The following is a 19986-nucleotide window of genomic DNA, read 5'->3' as shown; positions in this document are numbered from 1 at the left end:
TTAAGGTTGGTTTATAACCAACATTACAAAGACCTCTCTAATCAGCCCAGGGAAAAAAATTTACAAGAACATAAATGTTATAATTTTCAAGCCAAACAAACATTCAATTTGCAAGAAGTCTACATGTTTCATTGCAAAACGTTGAAAAACCAAGAGATAATTACACAGGCCCCATAAAAAGCATCAAACTAGACAAAGAATGCTTTTTCTTGTGTGAAACCAACAAGACCCAAAAAAAAAACCTCAAACTAAACAAAAGAGGCTTCTTCTTCTGTCAAACCTACATAACCTCAAATAAAACAAAACATGCTTCTTCTTCTGTCAAACCAACATACTTGCATATTTCCAGGGAGAGAGACACAAATTCATCACCTTGTACAATAGCTTTTTTGAATTTATATGCTCTCTCCCATACATATAAATAAGATGTACTGTAGTGATGTGGTTATTGTGGATGTTGATCATCATCAATAACTATTAGGTTTGATCTGCTTCCCGACTGAGTATTGTTGTTATCTTAAATACCATCAGCATCAGCATCAGCATCCTCCTCTTCTTCATAATCTCCATTGTTTCTTGCATTTGTAGCCTCAAAGTACCTGCTGCCAAGAGGAGTGTCATCAAAGAAGATCTCCTCTATATCTATGCATTGAGTCAATTGTGGTAGTTTCATTACTTTCCAAATTGCTGTAGCGCTCTTTTTTTGCTCATGCCCGACCCTGTTTTTAGAATAATCCAAGAGGTTGACGGGTAGTATTTTCCAGTACGATTCATTTTTAGAAGAGTGCTTTGCAAAGATGCGCCTATTTTATTGGCCACATAATTATCCATGTAGACGTAAGCTCTTTCAAAAAGATTGACAGGTGATAAGCACAATTTATTCTTCAAGTCAGCTTGCCCATATAATGCATACAACTGTCTTCCTCTAGTAATTTCTTATGCATATATACTATGCGAGAAAAATTTAAAGTGCAGTTTATGCAAACCTTTCATGCAATAACCCACCATTCCTTCGAGGGTATGCATCTTAACCTGTCTAAGGCCTCTACACATAACAAGTGCACCCTCAGGTTTAAACAAATCCCATCCTAAATATCTTTTTATTGTTTTTCCTATGCTTATGATGAGAGACGGTGCCATTAAACTAGCCCCCATTTGAAAGTGCAAATGATTTAATGTCCCTCCTGCAAAAAAGACCTTTTAAACACTCCATTCTCACAAATTCCTCTCAAGGTTCCCAGGAGGACAAGTTAATATCTCTGTTCCCTATAGCGATCATTATAGATACTTCAAAGAGTTTAGTTTTTTTTTTCAGGCGGGAAAGATGGGATTTTGTGCACCGAAGGTTCTGAATCTTCATTTCTCTCATTCTGCATTGGTTTTTTTCCGTTGTTATCTTGTTTGCTTGAACCTTCAAAAGAAGATACATAATATAAAAGTATTAAACTCTTTACTCCAAATCATTTCGAACAATTCTTAGATTTAATTGCGCATATCTAATTTTCATAAAATAATTATGTTTTCAAAATACATTATGTCATTCAAATAAACATCCAAAAAGTATAAATCTACATTTATTTATTGGACCGATTGCATATATTGCTTATCATTATTTTATTATATCATTTTACAAATATGTTCATTTCATATTACACTGATTAGTGTTTATTTTTTTAATCAAAAATATTTGTAAAGATATGAACGTCGCTATTTATTTCATATTTTATGCATTCTTTAATCAAAGATCGCATATCATCTTTTAACATATCAATATCGCATATCATCTTGTAACATATCTGTCACGTAGGCTGTAACGCCTGTGTGACCGACGGCAGACCGGATGGCCATGTCCAGGGTTCAGTGGGAGAGGACGCCCATGTGGAGTCATGGGCGGCCAGGCTAGTGTGGACGGTAGGCCACACACTATATAGCCTGGGGGATGAGGGGCAATCCTCATTCTTCCTCTATGGCTGGGTGGTGAGCCAGAGGCCGTCCCCTCTTGTGGTAATGCCCGTAGCGGCGTTACAGATATGTAACACTGGTATCAGAGCGTGGTTCGAGGGAATCGTGAGAGTCCGCGCGTGAACGGGGGACCGGAGCCCACTCGATGGTTTTCATCCACAATCTCCTTATCCTTATCTTGAATGGAGGGTGTGGAGGGAGACAGCCATGGAAGAATGGAGGGGAAGAACTCTCTCTCTCTCTCTCTCTCCCCGTCACACACAGCAAGCAGCATCGCAGGTAAGCAAAACATCTCGTTTGATTTTGTTTTGTTTTTTTTCTCTGCGTTGAATGGCTGTTGCGAAGGAATCGTTGAATTTGTTCAAAGAAAGAAGTCCCCTTTCTCTAAACTGTGTGCGGGGGAGGTGGAAGGGGCGAAGAGCAGCCCCAATGTCTGTGAAAGAAGCTTCGTGAAGCTTGTGTGCAATGGGCGACTTCCGTTGTGTGGACCTGCTGCTCTGCTGAAGGCGGCGAAGGCCACGTTGAAGAGCCTGGGGGGGGCAAAGAGCAGCGAAAACCACTATTAGCAGTGCACGCATTGTTGAGGTGGGGCGAAAACCAGCAAAAGGCGTGAAAAATGGCGTTGAAGAAATGCGTTGAATGCTGCGAAAGGCTTGAATAATTGCGAAGAGCACGTCTGAGTAGAGCCCAGGCGAATAGCAGCCCACTAATGTGCGAAGACCTCGTTTGAAAGGGGGGGCGTAGAGCCCAGGCGCTCTGAGGGCTGCGCTGTGCAGCGTAGCCAGCCAGGCCGGCCAGCCAGCCAGGCGGCGGCGGCGGCCAGCCACCAACGCCGGCCAGGGGCGGCGGCGGGCAACCACCAGCCCAGCAAACGCCACGAGCCAAAAAAAAATAAATATTTTATTTGTTCATTTTTTAAAATTAAAAATGAAGCTTATTTGTTCATTTTTTTAATTAAAAATGAAGTAGGCGGCCGGCCAGCGGGCGGCCATGCCAAACGACGGTGGCCAGGCTCCCCACGGGCGGGCGGGCAGCCACGCCCGAAGCGGCGAAGGCCGGCCCGGCCCGTTATTATTTTATTTTATTTCATTTTTTGAAAAAAAAAAGAGAAAAAAGGGTTAAAAAACCTATATATATTTTTTAAATATATTTTTATTGTTCATTTTTATGAAATTAAAAATGAGACATTTTCAAACGATTCCTCTCTTGAATGGGGAGGAAAGATCTGGCAAAGCACAGCCTCTCAACCATTTTTATTTTTGTTATGAACACTCTGGGAGCGTAGCCTCGCCAAATTTCAATTTACACTTTTGCGAGAGTCGTCTTGCTAGAGTTAAAGTTTTGTTCGGACAAATTTGTGTTTGTTCTGTGGTGACAAACAAATGTGTTCTTCTCTAGACACACCCCACGAAACAAACTGAACATGGCCGTCGTGCCGTGTAATCGTCGCGCCCGTTTTCCACGAAAGAGACCCACCGCACACGGCCGTAGCGCCGCGTGCTAAGAGAGAGACAAATTCCACGGCCGTAGTGCCGAGTCCTTTGAGAAAGAGCCGTTCTATGGCCGTTGTGCCTAGTGACCACGTCTATGGCCGTTAGCGCCGCGAGAATAACACATGTGGTGATCACACATTTGGTTCGGAGAGACTAAATTTAAGCTGAGCATACACTTAGTATTGACCATAAAAGTCACGTAGATTGGCTATAGTGTAAATGTGAAACCACGGTGTGTTTACATGGGCTAAGAAGACCGGCAATAATGTCAGTTGTGCCCAAATTTCGGAGTGCTTATCACGAGAAATCAAGGTAAGCCTAATTGAGCCGTAGTGCTCATAACCCTTCATAATCTTTTAACAGATGCTAGAAGATTGTGATAAACTTTGGCAAATGAGAACCATGTACGAGCGTAGTCTTGATGTGGTTATGCCTTGTGTCCAAACAAGTTGCTTACTGTTTGTAGCAACAAGAGAGCTTTGGCCCGTAGAGGCAAGCTGGCCCTTGTTAAAAGTAACAAAATAGTGTCACTACTTGGGACTAGAGATTAGTGACTAGTTTGATTTAGTCACGTGATTGCCTGGTAAAGGTAATCCCTAAGGTGTGTATTACTTGGAATAAAGGGGCTAGTAGTGCTGCTAGCAGTGCTCAAATGAATGGTTTATCTAGAAGTACTAATCTGAAGGATTAGCGTACGCCTAGATAATAATAGCAGATTTAGGATTGATTTGTACAAATCAAAGGTAAATCTGAAGGGGTATAGTCTTGAGATGTAATGCTCAATACCCTTATACAATTTGATCGAAGAGAACTGTTCTTAAACTTACAAGCATGGTTTTCTCTTCTTTTTATTGCAATGCGTTGACATCCCACTGCTCGAGAGTTTGTGGTGATCTTTCGAGGGGGGAAAGAGCCTTTTTATATGTCACATCAGTTGGTTGAGTGGTAATTTAATGGTATGGGACATCAAATTCTCACGGAATCGATTGTAGTCTTGGTGGAATGGGACGCCAAGGCTTGTGCATGTAACTTGACTCTTTGGCAGGTTTTATGTACACTTGTCCGTAGTGATAAAGTGTGCAAGATAAAATTTAAACTTTGAAAATTACCAAATATAGCCATAAGTTGGGATAAAACCCAGTTACAGAGTTCGGAGAAGCTCTAGGTAGCAAGACCATGATGGTGTGCTAGTGCTAACAGAGTGATTTAGTTCCAGAGTGATCTAAATCTAGAGGTTAGCAGTAAGACTAGTTTGGTTGGACAGTTTCATGCATGGGGGACGCCCTATAGCATTTTGCAAGTGTAGTCTTGCCTATGTTCAACATAAGTGTGCGATTGTGTGAGCACATTTTAGCTGCTACCATATGAATTTGGGAAATACATTACTTTCCTACATAAGCAATTGTAATATTGCATGACAGGCTATTTTGCTTACAAAGTTCATGTGCGTGTAAACCCTATGAGTCGTATGACCCCTAAGGAATGAGTGGAGCATTTCTAGGATTTAATAAGGTTTTACATGGCAATAGTGAGTAGTATCTCACTCCAGATGAGCCTGGTTGTTGTTAGTATCGGATCCGACATATGAAGTGTACATAAACTTGGGCTGAGTTAGGATAGAAGGCTAAGCCGGAGAGCTTAGTGGTAAATCCTACTGTATCTGGTGAGTTTTGACTTAACCGGAGTGTTAAGAAGTAAACTCAAAGTCTGGGGCTGAACCGGAGTGTTCGGAGGCAGACATATCTTTTGTTAAATCGGAGAATTTAGCAAAAGATGAGATTGGGGTGAACAATGGTACCCAGGAAAAAAGCTCTTCACACTAAAATAGTGCACAATAATTTTAGGGTGATAAAAATCCATCTCGCAGGAATGTTTTACAACTTTCCATAGATGATAGATGAAGACCATGTACTTTACAGAGTTAAAGTACATAGGTGGTGACTTCGGCGCCACATTTTTTGTAGGAAGTCACCAGTGGTGTGGTTAGGTCAGCCGAGACTCCACAAGACCTATGCACTAGTTTTTAAGTTGACCTCTATGATAAGGACGTCCAAAAATTCGTGTTGTAATACCAGAAATTGTACTGCAATGTGCAATGGAGGGGTCAATTTGTATAGTCACTTCTTAGCAGCAAGTGACTTAATCATCTTGTTATAGATGGTTGTATATGGTACTCCCACTCGGGGGAGGTACGCCATTGGGTACGGAGTTACTCACAGACTAGTATGGAGATACTAGTGTGATGATAGTGGGTACGCAGTTACTCACTACTAATACATAACTGCTAATAAAATTAAGATCCTCGAGTGAAAGATACTCTAGACCAACATTTTAAATTACCGAACCACAATCCATGAGTATCGAGGTACTCATAAATATGTTGACGTTGCTCAAATCGAGGGACCGATTTGTTCGATGGTATGGAATAAGCAAGGAGAATGGAGTAACTTAAAAGTTACACATCACTAGTCCTAGTGAATTGTCAAGGTCATCCGTAGTTTGATGATCCCCTCTACCTATCATACAACATTCAATTTTGCAAGCCCTGGCATTTAATCCGTAGTGATTATGAGTTTGGTGTGAGATATGGTAATGAAGTTCTTACAAGAGTACTCGTTTATTTGCTTGTCATTGGTTATAGCTTGGTAGAGATTGCCACCTGTGATGGGTAGGTAGCTTTGCCGCTATAATGAGGAGGCAGCAAATAATGTTCTCATAGTTATACTTCATACCAACACCAAACAGGGATAGGATGAAATTCCTAAGTTCATCATCACGAAGTACTGTGATGTTTGCATTTATATTGAATGTATGAGGTAATGAGACATTGGGCTTGTGTAATTACCATCAATTATCTAGCAACCTATGGCTTCGCAGCAAGCTCAGTCATTATCTGTGGATTGATAATATGGTTATTAGTAGTTTGAAATTTTCTTGATAGATGGTACAACCCACCCAAATGATTCATAAGTGTGTAACCGCTTATGAAGGGTAAGAATATGCAACAATGAAGCACTTTGTTACAAGTGTGAAACCACTGATCTGTTGCAAAGTAGTTTATCAATAGTACCACCATATGTGCGTAGACACTATACCACATCTTCGTTGCAAGATGTTTAAGAGTTTCTTGGAAGGACTCAAGAATAAAAATATATATTACATGGTCTAGATTTGTTCTTGGACCTATGACACTAGCGCGTAGTCCGCTTGAGAGTACAGTTTTCGAGGACAAAAACCTTTCTTGAGGGAAAGGAGGGATATCCTCAAATATCACATAAACTCGAATAGTTGTGTGAGTCCAGACAATACTTGAAGGGATATGTCTGGTAATAGCAACAAAGAGTTGTAAGTGATTGGATGTAATTCCAGACACCCGTAGTGGTGCAAGAATCTTTATCAAACATCTCCACATACTATATGATCTGCTCGCATATATAGTATGGCATAAGAGATAGGAAATTTGATTGTTATATTTGAAGGGAAATTTTCAAAACTTACATTTACTCTGAGTTAGAGTGGAGTTCTAGAGCATATGCTTGTGCAAAGATGTTACTCTGAGAGAGAAGTATCTCTCAGCTTTGGGACTAATCCTTGTGATGCATGATTAGATTGGCTCTAGTTTATTTCTCCTATGGCCGTAGAGCTTTCCAAGGAGAAGTTTTAACAAGTTGGTAATGCAACATGGTAGCGTAGTCTACAAATATCTAGTAGCATAGTCTGAGAACTTGCGCTACTAGAGTGCTCTCCAGTACATTAGCTTCTGTGCTAATGACATGATGCAAAATCAAGGCATGAAATTTGCCTTCAGGTTTTGGTTGAAATACCAAATTATGGCTTGTGTAAGCATGATCCTGTCTTTATAGAGGTCTGGCGCGCTGTACGCGTACGCACTTAGTCACAGCCGCGCCCACCTTCCTCGCCGTCACGTAATGCTAGTCCGGAGAGACTGGCCATAGGTGCGGCGGGTAGCGAGACGAGAGTTAGTCCAGAGAGGCTAGCCGAGTCTTCGGGGTATAGTTTTGATAGTCCAAGTGCGGGTCATCCTGGGATTCAGAAGACCTATGCACTAGTAAAAAGACAGTTTTATTGGCCTAGTTTGTTTACGAACGTCCAAACTTATGTGCTGAAATGCAGTAAGTTCCAGGTCAATAAACATGAACGTCTTAAGGTTGGAGGACTACTCCGTCCACTTCCATGGATTTCATTACCGGTTTACCCAAGACGAGTCGAAGGAATGACTCGGTGTGGATGGTAGTGGACAGGTTAACTAAAATGGCAAAGTTTATTGCCACGAAGAAAATTGTTAAAATGCCAGAGTTGGCAAAACTCTTTATTGAACTTCTCTACAAGCTATATGGCCTGCCCGCAGATATAGTGTCGGATAGAGATAGAAAGTTCAATAGTCATTTTTGGAGGGAAGTCTTCAAAAAGATGGATACTACTCTGATATGAGTACGGCAGATCATCCGGAGTCTGATGGTCAAATTAAAAGAGTTAACCAAATTCTAGAGGATATGTTGCGTTCTTATGTTAGTAAGAAGCAATCTAATTGGGAAGAGTACTTGCCCTTATTGGAGTTTGCCTATAACAGCTCCAAACACTCAGCGACTGGATTTACACCACTCATGTTAATGTATGGATTCCAGCCGGATCTCCGATGGCTGTAGGCCTAGAAAAGGAGAAGATTCAATCTGTCAAGGATTTCCTTGAAGATATGAATGATATGCTTAGAGCCGCACGAGAGAGCATTCGTAGCGCTCAGGATCGCGCTAAAACTTATGCGGATAAAGGACGAAGAAAGGTGACCTTTGCAGAAGGTGACTTTGTATTCCTCAAGGTTCCTGCGCAGTCAGAAACCATGAAAACGGGAAAGTGTGATAAACTTTCTCCGAGATATTGTGGTCCTTTTAAAATCCTTAAGAAGATTGGGGACATAGCATATAAACTTGAGTTACCGGAGAGTTCTCAAGTCCATCCTGTCTTCCATGTCAGTAAACTGAAGAAATCAGTTCACTGGTTAGAGAATGCAGTTTCTCCAGAGATTTGGTGGACTTGATAGAGCCACCAAAGATACCACATGAATCTGAAAAGATTCTATAGTATCGTGACAGACAAACCCGACATAAAGTGTACCAGGAGGTACTTGTTAAATGGACAGATAGGGATGAGGAGGTGTCAACCTGGGAACGCCGTAGTGCAATTTCCAAAAGGTTTCCCCAGTTTGTTGACGAAAACTCTTCTTAAGGGGGGGGTAATGTCACGTAGGCTGTAACGCCTGTGTGACCGATGGCAGACCGGATGGCCATGTCCGGGGTTCAGTGGGAGAGGACGCCCATGTGGAGTCATGGGCGGCCAGGCTAGTGTGGACGGCAGGCCACACACTATATAGCCTGGGGGATGAGGGGCAATCCTCATTCTTCCTCTATGGCTGGGTGGTGAGCCAGAGGCCGTCCCCTCTTGTGGTAATGCCCATAGCGGCGTTACAGATATGTAACAATATCGATATCGCATATCATCTTCGTATTACTTCTAACATTCTTGTAAATGGTGCATATCATCTTGTAAATGGTGCATATCATCTTGTAAGTACATGTTCTTTGAATGCACCGTTTAAATAAATAAAAGATAAAATATCATATATATTTAAGTGCATGTTCTTTGAATGCACTGTTTATATAAATAAAACATAAAATATTATATATATTTAAAAAAGTAAATCCACTTAACAAACATAAAATATCATATATATATTTAAACATAAAATATCACATATATTTAAATAAAACATCACATAAAATATCACGTATATTTAAATAAAACATAACATAAAATATCTCATATATTTAAATAAAACATTAACATTAAAATATCACATATATTTAAATAAAACATTTACATAAATTATCACATATATATGTTTTATTCGTTTAAATAAAATATAAAATATCACATATAAAAACATAAAATATCAAATATAACATTTATTAAAATACATGCAATAAGCAAGCCCAACATTTTTTAGAAATCATGCATTACAATGTCTGCATGATTTTTAAAAGAATTTACAAAAAAGAAAGGAAAGATTTGTATTTAATATAACTGTTTATTACAATAGATACATGATGCAGGGGTCGGATATTCTGAGAATGCAACTACTCGAAAAGTTGCATTTCGAATAAGCACGTCCAACATTTTTTCGAGGGATCAATTAATTACAACTACCAGAAGACATGAGTTGCATAAATAAAAAAATTGCTTAGTATGTATAATCTTATTAAACACACCCAACATTTCTTGAGGAAACACGGCCAACATTTTCAAGGATAATTTAACAAAAACATGCAGATAATTACCGAATGATCGTGCTCTACTCTTCAGTGCTGCGCGTGGAGGCTACACACAGTATGCGGACCTTCAAGAAGGGTGATTATTTAAAGAAAAGCATAACACTGAGTACAGGGTATAGTAGAGGATGACGGTACCCCTTCATCACAAACAAGTGCACAGTTAGATGCACCAAGTTGTTGAGTATGACCAAAACCTAAGGGTGGAGATGGACAGCGATCTACCATCATAATATTACTAATATCATCAAAAGGCTTTTGCTTTGGAGGCATGGCAGAATACTGAGACATAGAGTAGACGGTATTCAGAGACATACAAGACATTCTCAAATATAGTGGACTACGCCAATCATACAAGGCACGGATATAGCCTATTAGGTCTCTCGCATTTTAAAAAAAAAAACTTTTATAGTGGGTGTACTACGCCAATCATACAAGGCACGGATATAGCTTATTAGGTCTCTCGCATTAAAAAAAAAATACTCTTATAGTGGGTGTATATATCTATTACATATTGAACGTTGGGACAAGGAGAGAGGAGAACAGAGAAATCTAAGAGGAAAAAATTCCTTTGACGACCACGTAAAAGCGAGGAGGAAAGGAAGCGGAAGTAGAAAGGAGCCACCGCAAAGTAGAGAGAGAAGGAAGCCAAGCAACCAGGTAGTGCGGAAGAGGTAGTGCAGAGCAACCGGATGGCGATGGGCGCAGATATGGAAGACCGGCTGCGGAAAGTGAAGGAGCAGAGCGGGGCAAGATAACCAAGATGCCCTTGCCCAATCCCTCGCGAAAGCTCACACGGCATGGGAGGTGATGTCTGGCAGATCTCGCAGTACATGGACTTGAATACAGCAATATTGAATGGCAATCAAATATTATGTGTACTTGACATGCAAAAGGTGCGATTAACTTTTCTTGCAGGCACCCTGTATCTTCTTAAGGGGAGAGCTGGCAGGTTATTGTGTTTTTAATATGCCTGTTTGAGGACAATCTTCCTGTCATGCTAGGGCCCTGTCAGTAGGGGAGCTTCCATGATACTTGAAATAATTTCACAATAGCAATCATACAAAAAATACATGGTTGGGGCTGAGCCCAACATGACTCCCCCTGTTCAAGGAATCGGCAGTTCGAACCCTAAGGGAATAATGGGTTTGTACTTGGATCCTTGCTTTTGCTTGGAAATCCTTGCCATTCACACCAGCCCTCATTCTGTTAAGCTTGTGCATGTTTTTCAAAATATACTTCTTGGCTCTCTAATGTTTAAGGTAGTGAAAGAAAAGTAGGTTAGTCTATAGCGTACTTTTCATTTGGAATACTGCTTTTTACTTGTTTGCTTATTTATTCTGATTTACGTGCTATTCATTCCCTATTAACATGCAGTAAAACGTAATGAGCAAAATGTAAAAAAAAGAAGAAGATCTAATTAATGTTGTTGTGCCTTTTTTCCCCCTTTTTGTGCAAGCTAGCATTACGAATGAACTTTCACCCATGCCATTCCTTGCTCGCTCTCCATCAAGGAGGCTATCCTCCAAGGTTGTGTGATAGTGCTACTCATTGAACAAGTGCTCACATCCTCGAAAAAGCAAAGATGAGCACACCCTTTTCATCTATTGTTGTGATAAATAAAATAAAATCTATGATGGCAATTCTTGGCATCGGTTTTACAAGTTCGTAGAACCTATGACTCACAATAATCAACTTTGAAAACTCCAATAGGAACAAGCATGTGAGCTGAAGAAGAAAATACGTTGTGCATTTGTCTTGATTGATTAGCCTTTTTGATGTTGGTAAAAGAACCCTTTTATTTATACATTGTTGTGTCATGTGGTAGGTTTTAATGTTTTGGCCTTTGTTTTTAGCGGCCAATCCATATTCCTAGAATACCATCCTATAATCCAAGAGGCAAGAATTTGAATCTACATTCAGGTGCATTGCAACAGGTTTGTCTCGATTGATTAGATGCTGGTAGAAAAGAACCCTTTTATTTTTACATTGTTGTGCCATGTGGTAGGGGTTACTATCTCGGCCCTTGTTTTTAACAATTCCCTAGAAGGATTGGCAAAAAGTCGGCAAATGTGAATCTTTTGAAATTGAATCTGAAAGATCCATGAAATGGTAGATTATTGTAGCTACTATGTATAAGAAGATGCAATTGAGATGATAGTAGAATTGTTTAATGAGACATGGATGATTGCATAGAGCTTGCTCCTCTCTAAAGATTAGTGATGGAGCTTTACAGCTAGTTCTCATGGGCAGCTACAAAGCCACATGTTATTTAACATGAGGCTATCTACAATCACACGTAGCTTTTTTCACACCTATCCTTTGCCATTTGAAACAACACGAGGATTGTCACCTTTGTGGGCCAATTGACGTGGGAATTGAGTGGCATCACTCTCTTCCAAGGATTACCCAGCATTGTGTTCGCCAAAGAATATGGTAATAGCCTTAAACAAGGGGAAGTAGCAAAAGGGTCAACAATTAGGGAACAATTCAACCTAGCTAATGAGAACAATTCATTTGCATCTTTCGTGTTATCACACTAGAGAAACCTTGCAAGCTTTGGTAGAGAGAAAGGGCAGAAAGAGACATGAAGAAGCTCAATCTCAATCCTAGTCTGGTTGCATTGAGCTATGGATTGTTGGCTACAAAGATATCAGCCAACACAGCTTACACCAAAAACTCCACCCTCTCTCTCTCTCTCTCTCTCTTTGCCACATGGCATAAGAAGCAAAAGAGAGGGAAACAAAAGTAGTAGGCCATGTGTGGAGCTGAGAGAAAAAGGGGGAGGTCCACCTACCCCCGCAATGAAGTGCGGATCTCCAACTAGTATTCCCCTATTCAATCATCCATCTATCTCTATCTATAAGATTCACTCATGGAATTAATTACTCCAAGAAAAATGTTATGTGCATAAGGTTATAACATTAGTAATTTTCATTTTTTAAACCTTAGCCTAACCTTATAACCCTAGGACTTCGCGTTTTTTGGGCCTCGAGACTAGACAAAAAATAAAATAAACTTTCTTTTGGTATGCACTCCATTTTTTTGGGAATTACGTAAATTTACAAAACTTTCTTCATTTCTATAACTTTTTTACTTGAAATATTTTTCTTCGTTAATTAAGGGACATGATTTTCAATCTTTAAATCATGAGCCGTGGATTTTTTTTAATTTTAAAAAATAAATTTACAATTTATCGATCATAGGTTTGGCAAAATTTAAATTTAGTGAAACTAAAGATAATAAAAATAAAAGAGCATAAAAATAGACATAAAAACATGTAGAGGATATTTTATCAAATAAGTGATTTACTACAACATCAACCTATATTTTTAAACCACGTAGCATGTCAAAATAGTTCTAATATACACGAGCACACTACATAAATAGAACATCTTTTCCTTTCTGTGTTATGGCGAGTGGGACAAAATTGTGATTGCCTTTTCCACATCGAGTTGTGGTTTGTTGAAGTCGTCTCTTTCAGGTTCATCTTCATTACTCTCAAGCGATATAGGATTGTTTCGACAAGTTCCAAGAAGGTCTTCCTCTTGGTCTTCTTCAGTTGTACATGAACTAGCCCTTGGGGGTTTATATGTATTTCTCCTTAGTGATTTATTTAAGCTAAAGCAACACTTGTTTTTTGTAAAGGGAAAGCTCATGCAAGAGCGTGCAACTATTTTTGGCACGTGAGCTATTTTTGTTAATAAAGACATAAATACCCAAGAAGTGTGAGGAGGTCAAACTTCTTGGGGGGGGTAGATTGCACCAATAGTTGTCTTTTGTGTGGTGAAGTATATTTTTCAAGTGTTTTACTTGCATCTTCTTATGTTGATTTAATTTCTCTCTATTTAATTTATCTATTATTGTGAGAATTTAGTTTAAGCTTGTACTTGGAAAAGATTCATATTTTAGTGGTATCAGAGCTTTGGCAAGTACAAGGGACACCTCTTCAAGGTTTTAAATCAAAAATATATTTTTGAAGCAATTCAAAAATTCAAAAGTATGGCTAAACTCTTGTAAACTTGAATTTATTGAATTTAGAAAGTATGTAAATAATTTGCAGGGGACTTGTAAAAATATTCCAACAAATCAATTTCCAAGCCTAAGGACAAAAGGTGGAGGAACCCTTGGATAAGAAGAAAGAAAGCTATTATCGAGAGAAGGGTGGAAAACCACTCTTCTCTGCATATTTGAAAACCACCCTTCTGTTCACAAAACCACCTTTCGATTTCTTTTTCTTCTCCAACATCCAACCATATGGATGGAATCAGCAATAGAATGAAGGAGGTTTTAGCTCCACTGTTAGATTGCTAAACCCCTGAAAGCAGAAGATTTCTATAAATGGATGGAGGGAATTTACCCATAAGAGGTAGCGCTTATTTGGAGTTTACAGTCTAATTAAATTTTGAATTAAAAAGATTAATCAAGTGGAGAACTCATGGGAAATCTAAGATTTGAAAAGAATTTCTTTCGCTTCGCTCTCCATTTGGCGGGGCGGTGATAAGCGGCGAACAGTTTTGTCCTTGCTGTGCGCTGTTTTGATTAGCCATGGAGTGTTTAAAAGATTTAACTTAAAGCTCCCTTAAGATTTTAAATTTATAATTTATTTTTTTTAAGAGAGAAAAGCTTAGCTATTTTGGGCTAGATTTCTCTATTGGGCTAGATTTCTCTACTAAGGAGAAAAAAAAGGGAGCTTTCCGGACTGCCACGGTGGAACTTTGCTTAAAAGCTTTAGTATAAAGCTTTGGTTAAAGCTTTAAATTTATAAAGTTATATAAAAAAAAAGCCTTGTCCCACGCTTTTCCTCTTTTTTATTTTTATTTTTTGTCTTCTCTTGGTGCTGCCATATGCACGTTTAGTTTTTGACCAAATCAAACCAAATTAGATAAGGTTATAGCTAATAGCATAGCTATTCAAGCCAAAAGGTTTAGTTTTTAAAGTAAATGTTATTAAAAAAAGATTTTAAAAGCCTAGTTATTTAAGCATTCTAGCTTTTAATCATGCTCAAATTTAAAGCCTGTGGAGTCAAAATTTAAGTGGCAGAAAGCCTCAAGCATAGTTCTTATGCGAGGGTGTTAAATAGCTTATGTAGATATATGCTTTTATTTCACTTATGAAAGCATAAGTTAAGACCTTCTAAAACCAAAAGATGGTTGAAAAATTGGGATAATTTTCCATCATGTGACTCTAAGAGCAAACCTTCTAGAGACTCTCCTTTACAAATATGTGTTAGTTAAAAAACTATGACCATAAGGTTATCTTCTTCAAGCTCGAGGGACACATGCCCTAAAATACACCTTGTGAAGTTACTTTTATAAGATTTAAGGGAATTAACCCATAGATTTTGTCCATTGTGCTAGAAAGAATACAAGGGGACAATCCTTGTGAGAACTATTTAAGCATGAACTAGTAATGTTCCAAAGTTTATAACATGTACAAGTTTATTTCTTTTGGCCTAGTTTGTATTAGAGATAATAGAAGATGTGTTAGAAATTATTATTATGTCCTCTTTGTATATACATGTGAGTTCGCATGGAACTCCGCTAACACAAGTACATGATCTTAACTCCTTCTTTGAAAGGTTATACAAAACCAAAGTCCTATCTAGTTTAGATACCTTGTTATGGTCTTAAGAAATCACATATGACCTTTCCCTACTAGTAATGTTATTTGACATTAACTCACCTATCTCTTGAATTTTTAGTTTGAATTCTTAAAGAGAGAGTTACAGTGAAATAGTTAAATTCATGCTTTCATTTTATTAATCAAGGTTGTTAGAATTGATACTAGTCATTCATTATATTCATGTTTATAATATGTTTAAATTTTGGATGTATTGAAAATCAACCAGTCTATTGTTTACTTACGTCATATAATCTAACATCACAAATCAAAGAGCTCCCAATTGAGACCAAAAATAGTTGTAAGAGACTACACCAACAAAAGTGAAGATCCTAATAGATTCTCTATCCTAAAAATTCGAAAGTTCTTTTGTCTGTAGCATTATCCTATGAGTCATGTCAAAGTGTAGCCAACTAGCCTATTTATCCGAACGGAATAGCGCTCTATTTCAGCAATTACTGTGGATCTTCAATAATCAACAAGACGACGAATGGTCGAAGATTTGAACATGTGACCACAAAGAATGTTTCATCATGATACCTATCGGCAAGACCAGAGTTTTCGCTCCAAACATCCATTTTTGTCAGATCATGGAACACATAAATATCATTTGGGTATATAGCATAGAGGACGAACCAACAATATCTGATTCTTAATCGTCTTCATTACCTTAAATCTAAGTTACCTCCCGAGAAAGTAATTGTACCTAATCACACCTGCATTATTAGAGGATTGTAAAACTTATTATTTAGCTTGTTACAGTTAAAGTTTTTATTCATTTCTAATTTCATTTTTCTTTAATAGCAAATAACTCATTAACTCAAAGTAAGTTTCTCCTATCTTGATATCAATAATTAGTTTATATTTTACTTTATGATGCCAAGTTTCACCATGAATTGTTGTTTCTAGTACTATTGCAACACAACTCTAAATTCTTACCTTAGTTGTTATCTTTCTCTTTTTCTTCAATATTTGATTTTTAATTAAGAAGTTTATATTTCATACGCATAGAAAGTATATAGATTCACATGTTCTTGGGGTGTTAAAATTATTATTTACTAGATAATTTCAACCACACTACAACAATGATATATGTGTTCACTACCATTCTTCTCATAAAAAATATTTGGTATTTCTTAAGTTTCAGCTATGGCAGATTTACCTCAACGCTTCCCACAATACAAGAACATATTAACTCTCTTCACGAGTTCTTATGTAAAGAATGGGAACTTTGAGAGGAATTTCATAAGAAACTTTTGAAACGACTGAGCAAACGACTGAGCAGGAGCAATATGAAATGCTAAAGAAATCAATAAAACATACACTTATAGCTTCATTAATAACAAAAAGTCCAAGAAATATGTCTTTACTTGTTACAATATCTACAAAAAGGACATTATGCTAAAGACTGTCTGACGAAAAAGAAGAATAGATTCTTATCTACTCTCACAATCGATGACAAAAATCTCAAGCAAGAGGTATCATCATCAATACACTATCAAACGATGGAGGTATGTATTCGCTTCATTTCACAAACGGTTCTCATTTGGTTTTTTTTATCATTCCTACTATCTAAAGACCTAAACAATAAACCCTAGCAAACCATAAATTCAACATTAAGATTAGATTAAAATGGGAAAAAAACTAAAGAATATTAAGATCCCATATTGATGCTTCTACTTAGACGTTCGGGAAAATAATATAAATTTTCTTTAAAAACCATCTTTATTTTTATAATAAAATTTTGAAAAAAATTAATTAGCTCATCATTCATTTCTCAAGTAAGAATAGATTTTACCATGCATACTTAATATATTTTTCACACTTTAGGTATTAATTATTAATACCCCAATTAAGAATTTAAATTTAATTAAACAAATTTAAGATAAAGAAATTTTGTGTCAAAATTTAAGTTTCAGAGGGAATTGGCCACTCTGTCTCAAACTTATATTCTGAAGGAGTGATATATGAAATTAATCTGGTGGTATGGGACATCATATTCATTTCATGTATTTACACCAAACAAATTTATGTCTTCTATCTTTTACCATCTTATGATTGTATGTGGACTGCACCTTCATGGCATGGGACACTTAGACTCGTTTCACATATGTTCATTTGAACTTTAAAAATCATCCCAAAGAGAATGCTCTCGCTGGATGCTCGACTGGTTTTTTCACGCCTATCCCGACCTCATCCAAGCTCACTTTCAAACAAAGATCAGTTTATATGATGCAACAGTTGCTATCCCAGGTAGCAGGGATGTTATGGTTTGACTATTCATCCCTCTATGGTTGATTGGGGATGTCTAATTACCACTATGTTCGTAGCATGGCACTTGGGTGATTTCAAATATTCCATTGTAGGATATATGAATGTAGGGATGGTTGAAACTAAGTGTTACATTTAATGCTTATGTGTTGCTGTGTAATTTTAGCATGTGTTGCTAATGTGTAATGTGTTTAAATGGACAACTTATAGGTTGGTGTGATTGATGAGTTTTGTGCTCGTAAACCGGTATGGTTGGGACATGTGGCGGTGATTTGGCGTGAGTAATTACCGAGAAGATTTTCCTTTTAGTATTTTGACATTGGCGGGATAGCCAATGATTATAGATGCATTTCTCCTTGGTGATTTGGATAGGAAGGATTTATTTAAGCTAAAGCAACTCCTATTTTTTTAAGAGCATGCAACTATTTTTGGCATGTGGGCTATTTTTGTTAATAAAGACATAAATACCCAAGAGGTGAGAGGAGGCAGACACTTCCTGGGGGAGATATATTGCACCCAACACTTGTCTTTTGTGTGGTGACGTATATTTTTCAAGTGTTTTATGTTCATCTTTCTCTGTTGATTTAATTTCTGTCTATTTAGTTTATTTATTATTGTGAGAATTTGGTTTAAGCTTGTACTTGGAAAAGATTCATGTTTCACGAGGTTCATGCCTTTAGACTCACGTCTATAAGCTCGTGTGTTGTGAGGTCCCTGCCCCTTAGCCGCGGTGCCCTGCCGGGCGGCGGAAGCGGCGTCGACCTCCCGCGCGGGTCGGGGATCCACACTCGCCCGCGGATGTTCAAGGACGAGAGGCTAGCCTGGGTAGTCCCTCTGAGACTGGGCCCAGAAGACTCCCCTCGCTTGGAAGGCACGGACGATTTCGCCATGGGAAAAATCTTCTAACGAGGGAAATTACTCTAACGAGTCAGAGTGTTAACTAGGTAAGCTGATCTGACCAAACCTGAAGTCACATGGTCAGATCAAGAAGAGACTTGTACTTGGTCCATGGAATCACCGCTTTTTTTCTCATTTACGAGGCACAGCCGCCGTTGATGATCGCCTCCCACAGAACAAGGTCTTCTCATCGGGCTTTAATCTAATTAATATAACTAATCGTATCTAGTTGTTTCTCAGGAATCCTTCGATGCAGCCTAACCCCATCCGGCCCATGGGTTATAGCCAACCACCCGACCACTGTATTGGTGCGATTCCTTTATAAAGATTTGGTTGTGTTTTTGCCCGGGTACCGAGGAAAAGAGTTCCAAGGCCCCCTAGCCGACGATTCATGCAAAAATTAAGGTAGGCATACCATGTACACACCCAATATGAAATTGCCATTTATAATAGATTCGACTGGCTTTAAAACAATCCTTCAATAAAAATCATAATATCTCTGATCATCATTTTTTCAAATTCTAAGTCCATTGTATTACAAAATGTATTCTCTGGACTCTCCATTGAAGACCAGTTGGCCAACCAACGAGATCCAGTATCAAAATTTGGTTTCAAAAAATCTTTCCTTTTTGTCCATTCGAAATCTTCCTCGACATACGCATGGGTGTCCTAGCAACCGCGAGCCCATGCATCGCCTAGTCAGAACCCTCTAGGATCCTCCTTAGGTGTCCTAGCACTTCACTTAGGGACTGCTTTGTCAGTCCTCACCCATCGTACCCAAAGCACACCATTTTAACCATACCAAGACTGATCAAGACTTCGGCAGGCTTTGCCGCGAGCGACGTCCCTTGACGACTCCCCGCCAGCTGTTCTAACGAACCTCCTCTTAATAAAACATAAGTCAACTGCTTCCTCCAGCATTCTGGTGTAAAACAGTCCTTTGAAAAAAAAAAACAGACATTCCAATGTAAGTAAAATTCCACTTTGAGATTGATTCCAAAAAACCCTTTTTCCATAATTCCCAGTTTCATAATGAGGATCCTTGATCTCTCATGAGAGTAATCTACCCATCATTTTGTCCATTTGTCCAACTAGATTCTTGGTTCGATCCAAGGAAAACTAGTTTAGTTCCGGTAGTCTATTCTTTGTGATTAGAAACTGGAATTGGTCACAAAGTTTTTACTTGATTCAGATCGAGAGATGGATAAGTAGGTTTACTGTCCGTCCCTCTCGTAGTCTAACCAAATTCATTTGGTTTAGTTCTACAAGGATTCCCTTCAGATAAACATCTAGTTTGGGTAAATATCCATTTAGTGATTTTACTAATTAAAATATCCAAAGATATTCCTTCTATCACATAATTTCTTAACCTTAATTCATTAGGTAGAATTATGGTG

This window comes from Cibotium barometz, chromosome 24 (assembly GCF_041138505.1).
Source record: "Cibotium barometz isolate CiBa-2024 chromosome 24, ASM4113850v1, whole genome shotgun sequence".
NCBI lineage: Eukaryota > Viridiplantae > Streptophyta > Polypodiopsida > Cyatheales > Cibotiaceae > Cibotium > Cibotium barometz.
The sequence above is the reverse complement of the archived record's forward strand: the minus strand, read 5'-3'. Positions refer to the sequence as shown.